General features: G+C 48.3%; 1 non-coding gene across 1 annotated transcript; it reads left to right on the forward strand.

The window, feature by feature from the left end:
• Positions 1 to 4,260: 4,260 nt before the first annotated feature.
• Positions 4,261 to 4,342, forward strand: TRNAS-GCU. The gene has a single exon. It is a non-coding gene; the product is annotated as a tRNA-Ser (tRNA).
• The last annotated feature ends 6,050 nt before the right edge of the window (positions 4,343 to 10,392 follow it).

Genomic DNA, 10,392 nt, shown 5'->3' on the forward strand with positions numbered 1-10,392 from the left:
AAAATGCAAATAAAGCACTTGGTTGTTGAAGCAAAAGAAGTGTTGTGCCCTGGGGGTGAACAAATACTCAATTAGAACTTGGGAGTGGAAATCTGGGGAGGCAAAAATCAATTGCCCTCAGCAGAACGCTGCCAGGATGCTGCATTGCAGTTGATGATGATACAAATGGCGTGGAATCTCCAATGCCTACAGGTGGCCAAGATGCCTAGCTGTGTTTTACTGAGAATTGATGCTTTTTGAGGTAGTTCACCCTGTTTCAGGAGGTGTTGTACTATCTAGTCCTGCACCAGGCTCTCTGCAACGCCACCCTTCTCCTTAGATATTTCCCCCCCCCCAAGGAATGCAGGAAATCCACCCCTCGTTGTTCAGACTAGTGATGGTTATCTCCATTATGGCTGAGCTGGATTAAAAAAGAAAGCAGCAAAATCTCCTCCCCAAAACCACACACACCACAGCCTGCAGTTTTAACTGCACCATCTTTCTCCCTTCTAATTGTCGTGTGGCATTCAGTGCTGCTTGGGTCAGAGCAGCAGTTAGGTTTGCTTTCTTCCCAGTGAGCTTTGCTGACCTTTGTTCCTATTTTCTGGAATAGCCCCATCTCTCTGCCAGACCCCACAGGGCCCATCCTGTGCTCACACAGTGCTGTTCTTCAAACCCTAAACGCTGACTTTTGGTTACCTGCATTCAAACCTCCATATATATATTTTTTTCCTTATCTAACAGGATTTCCTCCCATTAAAGCTGGCAGCTCCGCACCTTCCAGGCTGAGACTCACAGAGCCAGCATCCCCCTCAGTACCAACAATGAACCCTCACAAAAGGCCAACAGCTGTCAGTACTGCTAATACTAACAATTAGCAAATGAAACATGAATTATGAGAACAATCCAGACCGAGCAGGTGAATTACATTCAGTAATCCGAGATGTTCAACCCTAAGGCTTTTGTTTAAGCAGAGTGCTATTTATGCAGCTCCCTCCTTCCTGAAGGCCTCTCAGATGCACACAAGGAATTAAATAAATCGCTCTGGTTGTTGCCTCCATCCCAGCACAGACACAAAATGCAAAATGATGCAAGATCTGCTGAGCAGTGACAGGACTCCACACGTGCATCCATAGCTAAATGTCACCTGCACGCCCATCCTCAGGGCTGCCTTCGCTTTGGCCATCCATTCCCAACCTCCTGCTGCAGCAGGGCAATCTGCACTGCCCTTCCCACATGTGCCTGTTAGCACATAAGGACAGGACATCTGCCTTTCACTCACACAAGATAAGAGGGGTCACTGGAATATGGAGATAAGAAGCCACCCAGCCTGCCCAGCCAGCAAACAGTTTATCACTGCTACAGCCTAAAACCACACTGAGTTGTAGCATCGTTGTGTAGTTCAGCATACTCACCAGGTTCATTAGAAGCCACTTAGGGTGAAAACACAGCCTTATTTGGTTACACACAGGCACAATACGAGCTAGCAGATTCAGGTCTCTAGCTTGGGCTGCAAGATCTCTACAAACTGCTTTGCAAAGTTGATGGGACTGAACCACTTCCTAGCCACCATAAAGAGGGTAGGAAAAGCAGTGAAAATAGCAGTGCTCCCACTTGCCTTGCAGTTGTGCTTTGTCCTCGTGGCTTTCTGCTGAGAGCTGCAGCACAACTTACCATCCTTCTTTGACCTCAAGCTCTTCAGCCAACAAACTACTTGCAAACAGAGCTTTCTTTCTAAAAAACACCCACCCACTTCTATTAGGCGCCTCCTTACAGGTCAGCCTGTAATCACACCTAATCCTCTCCAGCATCCTGATGCAAAGGAATTGATTTCCTAATTGTAGCAGCTGCCCCCTTCAAGTAAGCCCCTAAACTCATGCAGTAGTGTCCTGGCTGCAGGAAAACACTGTGGCCATCATCTTGGGGAAATCACTCTTAATTCCATCATTTCAGCAGGCAGAGCAGAAAGAGAATACAGCAGTGCTGCTATTTGTTACCAGGCACTGGGTCAGCATGATGGATGTGCCAAATTAAAGCACATTTCCCTTGTCATGGTGTGCTTGCTATGAATTGCAAAGCTCCTGATGAACCTCCAGTTAACTGTCAGACAAACCCCATGTGAAACTCTGAATGCACTCAGTGCCACACAAAGCTCTCTGCAATGACATTTGGGGATGCTTTTAAGTCTGCAGAACATCACTTCGATGGAGAAATATGGATCTCATGGAGTCAGCCTATAAAAAGTTCCCCTGAGCTATCCTGGGCTGCTTGTGGCTTGTCTAAAGTCTCTCATCAGTCGTGATCTGTAGTGATTCTCAGCCCTGACTTTCTGGAGATTGGGTGGGATTTTAATGAGAACCCACTTGCTGTGATCTGGGTTCTCAGGATTCCTTTCTAGCCTTGCCATTTTGAAATGTCCACTCTCAAATCACACAGAGTGATAAGAATAACTCTTGGTCTTTTTTTTTTTTGATGTTTTATGGCATGCCCACTTTACAATTAACCAAAATTTCTGGCTTCCTTATGAGCATTAAAAACAAGACGAGACAAAACAAGGCAGAAAACCCCAAACCAAAGGACAAACGCCTTCAGATTTCTCCTGACAAATCCTCCATCTGGATGAGGGAACAAAAAGTGAAACCACTTCCAGATGCAGAGCATGAACTGCCTGCCTCCGCGCCCCAGGACTCGGCGTTCCCACAGCATTCCCTTCATGGCCAAAGATCTTTGGGCGATGGTTGGATGGAAGAGCTTAGAGCTCCTTTCCAACCTTGGTGGTTCTATGATTCTATGATGTGTTTTGAACCTCCAGCCACAAAGTAGCAACGAGAGACCCCAAAATCCCTGGAAAACCCAGAGGCAAATATTCCAATTTCTGAACGTTTGATTTCAGGTGTGAGATACCAAATCACATAAGGAGCAAGAGAACTTGGTGCAGAATGTGAGGCTGTGGCATGGAGCAGCAGGACAGAATTACAGCTGCGAGGATGCTGGCTTCCAAGCAACCTCAATTATCTGTTAATGGCCCAGCATTACATGGTCAAATGTGCTCTAAATTAGTCCAACTCCCTTTCCTATAATAGAAGCCAAGCTCATCTGATGCAGGACATTTTACTGCGAGCAGAGTAAATACTTCAAAATGCAAAAATAAAATTGCAATGAGCATCACTTACCCCCAATGGTCAGGAATGGAAGGGACAGCGTTAGTGCCAAATAATAGAGCGGTCAGAGGTTCCAGATAGCTGGGTTAAATTGCTCCTACAGAGGCCTGTCAGCAACAGGCACACTTGAAAGAGAATCCACTTGCAAACAAACACTTCAGAGGGAATAGAGAATGAAAGCAGAGCCCCGTGGGAGCAGTTGGGTGAAGCTGTTAGAACATTCATTAGTCAGACATTCAAATATTTTGGTACAGAATCACGCTGTTTCCCTTCTGAAGGGCGCGTGCTTCCCAATGGCTGACTCAGCCTACCTGACGTTAATAGGTGATGGCAGGGAAATAAACGAGCGGTCCCACAGGGCACGATGTGCTGCTTCACTGACGGACAATTCATAAGCATGCAATGCTATTTTTTCTAATGTTGGCCATGCACACTCCTCTGCTGTAGGGCTGCTCGCATCATTGAACCCTCCTTCCCACGCAGGTCCATGCTGACGCCGTTGGGATGGGGAACAGGCAGCGAGATGCATCCACCGGGGGCTATGGGAGACCTTTGGGTTTGAAAAGCTGCTCCCTCCCCAGTGCCACTCTTAAATTCAAAAGGATGACGGAGGCTTTCCCATAATCATCCCTTCGTGGAGAGACAAAGAGGCTTTAGCTGAAGTGACGATGGAGACTGGTGTCAGCTCTTCTCTTTTAAAACCTCAGGTTGGGTTGGACACGGAAATGAAAAATACCGAATCCAGAGGCCAAGCTCTCAGCCCCGTGTGAATCAGAAGAGTGCATTAACTCCTGGTCTTGAGTTAGCTCTGAGACTCTGAGCACTATTAGCACAAAATTGAGATTAAATCCATCCGAAGCTCTTGGTGTGGGTTTAATCATGCTTTAAACAAAGAATTGGAAATCACAGGACTGAGTGGCAGCCTTAGGATTTCTTAATGCTATCAATGGCGTTGAAATAAACAGATGGGATTGGTGCACTGACAGCCTCTTAAAAAATGCAGTATAGCACAGATCAATGGAGGAGAGCTTAATGGCAAGCAGTCAAGTCTAATTAGAAATCATCCTGATTATGACAATAAAGAGGAGCTTTACTGCATCTTCAGCATCCAAATTCAGCAGACGAGGTGGCCGAGTGGTTAAGGCGATGGACTGCTAATCCATTGTGCTCTGCACGCGTGGGTTCGAATCCCATCCTCGTCGGTGGCAAAACTCTCCTGACGGGAGCACAGAGCAGCGCTCTGCCCAGTGTTGCTCAGTGCCTCGACTGGAGGTGATGGGCACAAACTGGAGCAGGGGAGGTTTTGTGCAGCAACATCAGCAGAACGGCTCTCTGTTCTCCAGAAGCTGTTGGACAAACCCTTCCCTTGAGTACCTCCAAAATCTGCCATGATTGGTGGGACCAGATGGGGGTTACCCATCCACTCCAGCTCTGTGCTTCTGTTATTTCCTTCCTTATCCCGTTTTTAAGCATTTCCATGCTTTCATTTTCTTAACAAGCGTTCTCTTTGCTGTTTCTAGCTTTGTTAAGTGATGTCTCTGGAGAAATCAGTGTTAAAATGGGAAAGCTTTACTGATCTGGGGGGGTGGGGGGAGGGAAGAAAAGTCAGCTTTGGAGCTTAAAACACTTTTACAAAACTCTTGTTTAATTGTTCTCATCAAATATGCAGCATCTCATGTATTGGCAAGAGGGACTCGGTTATGAGAGAAACGCATTAGACATCAAAAAGTGGGAGGAAAAAAATCAGGAGACACAGTTTCTGGAAATTAGGGCAATTTACATGATATCAAGTGTCAAGATGTTTAATTGGAGCTGCCTATAAAGAGCAAAAGGAAAAAAAAAACCACGGCACACAAACGCATTCAGAGGGCTCCAATGCTTTCAGAGTCTGGTGCAGTACGACTGATTCGCCATCCATGTGGAGTGTTTGCACTCCTCCTGCTGATTTGGTTCAGTGAGATTTTAAGTTGCATTTATGAGTGATTTATGGACTTCTACGAGCTGCTTTGGAACCCAAGATGAAGGTCGGTGTCTTCCTGGTTAAAGAGTCACCCTTCAATAAAGCTTTTGTTCCCATCTAGTTTTATGTTCTATGCTGGATTTCAGGTGGCCAGCCACACTGCTAAATACCAAACCCTTCTGCAATCATATGGCACTCCTAAGCTGACAGCAAGATCTACCTTTGAGTATCTTCTCATTATTTCTTCAAGGAATTAATGAGCTTATTTGCTTGTTGACAGTTCCTTGCAGTCACCTGCTCAGATGGGGAAATCACCGTGCTCACAGTGATTAATTTGGGTTCCGTTTGGGACTGTAGAACAGCTGCCTCCATGCTGCTCAGCCACAGCCTTGGGTTGACCTTTACGTCACACCCCCCATTGCAAAGCATTTTGTCCATTTTCCATTCCAAAGATATTTTGCTTCGTTCCGACGAGGATCCAACCAAAGCAAACGTCGCTCTTGGAAAAGTCGTGGAGCCCGTGGTTATTGGCTGAGAGGAGATGGGCTGCACTGCTCTGATGACCTCTTGTTCCTCAGCCAATGGAAGGACTTGTGCTCCCCTCAGAGGCAGAAATAAAATGGTAACAAAGGGCTCTCGGGCAAATCACTGATTAACCTTGGCATGGTAATGTTCCCCACAGATGTGGAATTGCTGTCCCCAGCCGCTTCGCTGCCCTTCAAAGTCCTGTTCCAACGTCACTCTCAGTGTCATTGAGCAGGAGAAGGAGAACACGCGTTTTCAGTCCCAGTCGATGGGTAGCTGTTGCGTTGCAGATCACTTTGCCAAGGAGGGAACAATGAGAAATGGAATCATTACACTGCTGCTGGGGAAACTTTATCCAAATCCTAGCGTTTCAGTTACAGGAAAACACATCCTATAAACAGGATTTCAAGAGTTGCAATGCCTGGGAACAGCACTAAATGCCAATTGCGTTATTTCAGCCCAGAGGAAGGCTCCAGACCTCCGTGTTTACAACACAGCCCATATTCTCATGGCAAACCTCTCACAGTCGGAGCAGCTTTAAGTTCCTCGTTGGATTGCCTTCCACTTCCCTGGGGTTTGTGCCAGCGGAGGGCTCTCCCAGTTCTGTCAGCTGGGGCTGCAGTGACACCTAGGAACTGCTCCGTTCATTACAGCTGAGGTTTTGTCATCTCTTCTTCTTGGGCCGCTCTCTGCCTGGCATCCTCGTGCTACTGGGACCCCAAGCCCACAGCACGCTTTGCCCTCTGCGTGGCTGCGGAGCTTTACTCCTCCCGTCAGATCTGATGCTGCAGAGCTGACAGTGGCATCCAAAGCAAAAAGAAAGCACCTTTTCAGCTATCTGGGGGAAAACGATGCTGAGCACCGCACTGACTTGCACAGCATTCACACTGACATGCAAGGAGAGGCCAGGTTTTCTGCCTCTCCACTTCCCCACAGCAATTCAAGCCTGAAGACAGCATCAAAGAGTGCATTTGCATTGAACGTTGGGGAAACTTTCTCTTCGGATGGACGGCAAAACAGAGCCCAGAAAGCGCTGCAGAAGAGTGGGCCATCAGTGCAGCTCATTGGCAGTCATGCAGAGGTTGGTCTCTGTTTCCAAGTTTTAAAGAAAGCAAAGTCATCTCACCTTGCTATGCTCAGTTAATACTTTCTTATTGATGAAGAAACACACCCTAAAACACCCTTCTTCTTTTTCCTGCAGATTCTGCTTCTGAGAAGCCCCGTGACTTTGGAGTTCCACCAAAGCTTTGCATCACGTACCCCTGTCTGTGCTTTTCATACCCTGTCTGTACTCTGTACTCTGTCCTCCTTTAATTAAAGCCAAAGCACGAATGTCAGCACCACTCAGTCCTCCTTGTCACCCAACCGATGACTTTAAAAGCCCAAACACTGACTGCAAGTTGCTCCAGAAGACCATAGGTGGAGGTAACCAGCAGCGATGTCAACGTGGCATTTCTGTTGATTTGCTGCTGTGCCTTGCTGGGAGCAGCAGGCTGGAAGTGCTGTTTTTAGCTGCCCTCCTTTAATCTTCATAATCCCAACCCACGGAGATGCCTGTGGTTCCTTTGCTGTGCCTTTGCAGTTGCAGATAGCTCTGACATGCTGTGCTCCCAAGGTTTCTTCCGATCAGAGATTATACAGCAATGTGATCCTTGCAGCCAAAAGGTCCCAAATTTTATTTTCTGTTATTTCACATGACCACCACTGAAGCATAGCCATCAGCTCAAGGGGGACAAACCTCACTGCTCTTCTATTTAGCAGTTCTTTAACAGATAGCACCACCTGAACGGAGGGTCCTCCCTTTATTCCAAGGAGGAGAATGAATGCAGGCAGCTCCTCAACTCCTGCCTTGAATTACTGCAAAGCTGACAAGCAAAAAATCCTGTGCTGACTGCATCAGAAAGCATCTGGGAAATACTGCTGGTCCTTAGAAGGGGAGATAAGGAGACTGATAGCTTTGCTGCACAGCAAAGGGCCTGGGTGAGCAGAGCTCTGCACAACTCAGATTCATTGCTACAAAAGTGCTGGAGGAATTCTTTTCAGCCAGAGTTACATGTGAACCCCTTGAATTCTTGCCTGGTTAACACATTTCCGAACTTCTCAATTCCACATAAAACACATTACTTCCTAAGTCACATTTCTTTTTACAGCGTGTGATGAGAGGGTATAATTTTGCAAGTTTTAAGGCACTGAATACCCCCTGTGCTGCACTAACCCTGTGATGGTATTGCTCAGCACTGGAACGCTGATCTGCACCCATGGCTGAGCTCATCCAGCTCCAAACCAGGCCTCCTAAACTGCACATCACTGCAGCAAACAGGGGGCAGTCACCGAACACGAGCTGTGCACACTGCAGGCATGGCAGCACGCAGCAATACCTCGCAGCTTTGGCATTGCCCCTGAACAGAGAATCACAGAATGGCCTGGGTTGAAAAGGACCGCAATGCTCATCTGATTCCAACCCCCTGCTGTGTGCAGCATCGCCAACCAGCAGCCCAGGCTGCCCAGAGCCACATCCAGCCTGGCCTTGGATGCCTGCAGGGATGACTGAGCAGACCCTGCACTCATAGCATCGCATTCCTCCTCCAGCCAGCAAAAATTGATAACTTCTGAGTCAGACTCACGGCCGTATTTGGGGAGTGAGGAAACAAAGCTTTTGTGGCCACTGGTTTGGCACAAGCCGGTTGAAATGCAAAGCACTGCCATGTGCTGTTGGCTCCTGCAGGGCTCGCAACCCATGCAGATGCAGACCCCAGCTTCCCCACATCGCAGCCACGGAGCTCTTTCCTTCTCCTGATCATTCCGCCCTGAATTCTGAGCTTCTTCACAAACGTCAAATTTGGGTTTTCCCCCAAATGAAAGAAAAAAAAGAAAAAATAAAAAGGAAGAGAAAAGATGGGGGAGGAAATTTTATTTCCAAGCTTCTAAAAGGATCTTACAAACCACAGAGAGTAAAAAATCGCAAAACTATATATATATATTATATATATATATAATATATAATTGACAGGGTCCTTTTAAGCAATTCTTCACATTATCCTACTGGTGATAGGAGATACCACGTAACCATATATGCGCTTTTCCTGTAATCCTGATTGCTGCCGACGGCTGGCAAAATTATTCCCATACAAAATTTCCCCTATATTGTACAGATCTCTTTGCTCGAAGGTAAAGAAGGAAGAAACAGAACAAGATTAATCAAGGAGGGGGAAAAAAAAAAGAAAGAAAGAAATGGAAATAATGTCTTTAAAGAAGCGTGCCCAGGAAGGGCTGCGTGCAGGCATTGACGCAGCACTCATAGCTCCGAGTTGAGCCCAACCCTGAGCTCAGCACTGCTGCATTCCGCCCATCCCAGCCCCAGCACTTCTCCCTTTGGGATTTCTGAGCTCTGCTCATGGCAGGAGATAGAAGAGGATCCCTCAGCTGCTCCTGCTCCCACCCGGCCACAAGCAGCACAGGGATGGAGATGGGGACGGACTGGTGCTCAGCTTTCCCAGATCTGGCACCGCATCGGGAACAAAACCAACAGCTCCACACCAGGAATGTCCTCAGGAAATAAAAGCCAAGACTGAGGAATGGAGCCGGGGCAGAGCTGGGGCCCCTCCTGCCCACAAACGTCACCATGGTGTTTGGACATCATTGCCAAAAAGTAAACACAAAATGAAGCGATCCCTTCGTCCCCAACCCCCCAACAGTTCCTCAAACACTTAATGTCCAGCTTAAGTGAAATCAACAGCTTAAAATCCACACACAGGTGTCAGAACGGAGAGCACAGCACTCTGCGGGCCCCTCCGACCTCACAGCACCCACCTGGAAGGGATGGGAAAACGTCTCTGTGTGGGGGTTGTGCCGCTTGCCTTTGGATCTGCGGGGGCTCTCTTGGGTCCCATTCCCAGCAGGGAACCCCCCCCCCCCCCGGGGTCCGAGCATCCTGAGGGGCTCTTATGGGAGCTCAGCCCCATGGCACAGCCCCACAGTGCCTTCCTCCTCCTCCTCCTCACCTACGCCTGGCACGTGGAATGCAACCACACACACACCCCGGCCAGCTGTGTGAAAGACGTATATATTCAGCACGCACTCAATACAGCATAGCAAAAAAAAAAAAAAAAAAAAACAAAAAAAAAAAAAAAAAAGCAATCAATTCCATTAGGGGGGAAAAAAAAATCCATGGGGGAAAAAAAAAACAACCCAAACCTCCAAAATTACCACCAAAAAAATCCAGAATCGGTCCCCAACCTGCATCCCTAATGCTCATCCTCGGGGCTACAACAAGCCCAAGCTGCCCCATCCCATCCCTGCCCCACACGGTGAGCACGTGGCACCAAGGCAGCCCTTTGCTTTGTGCTCCATCCTCTGCACACTCCGCAGTTGGCCGGTGGGACCTCAACTGGCACCGCAGCAATGGGAAGGATGCGCGGGGCTTCCAGTTCTCTCACCTGCTCATGGTGTGGGGAGCTCTGTGCTCACTGGGATGGGGGGCAGCGAGAGGGATGGGATGGCACCGCCAGCCCAGGGGGAGCACGGGAGGAGAAGGGCTGCAGCGCCGGGCATGGGAACATCAGGGTTATGGGGGACCACAAATCTGCTGCTGGGGGAGGTGAGGATGAGGAGGGCGGAGAGTGGACTGCGGGAAGGGGAGGTAGATCGGCTTTGGAGACCTCTTGCCCGGGAGGATGTGTTCTCAGACACTCGTTGTCTGGGGGGGGATGAGCCCCCGCAGGGCCCCGACTGCCCACATGTGCTTTCTCCCCAGGGGAAGGTGTCTCG

This window comes from Centrocercus urophasianus, unplaced genomic scaffold, assembly GCF_019232065.1.
Source record: "Centrocercus urophasianus isolate 14NV4802_14NV808 unplaced genomic scaffold, USGS_Curo_1.0 seq_57, whole genome shotgun sequence".
Taxonomy (NCBI): Eukaryota; Metazoa; Chordata; class Aves; order Galliformes; family Phasianidae; genus Centrocercus; species Centrocercus urophasianus.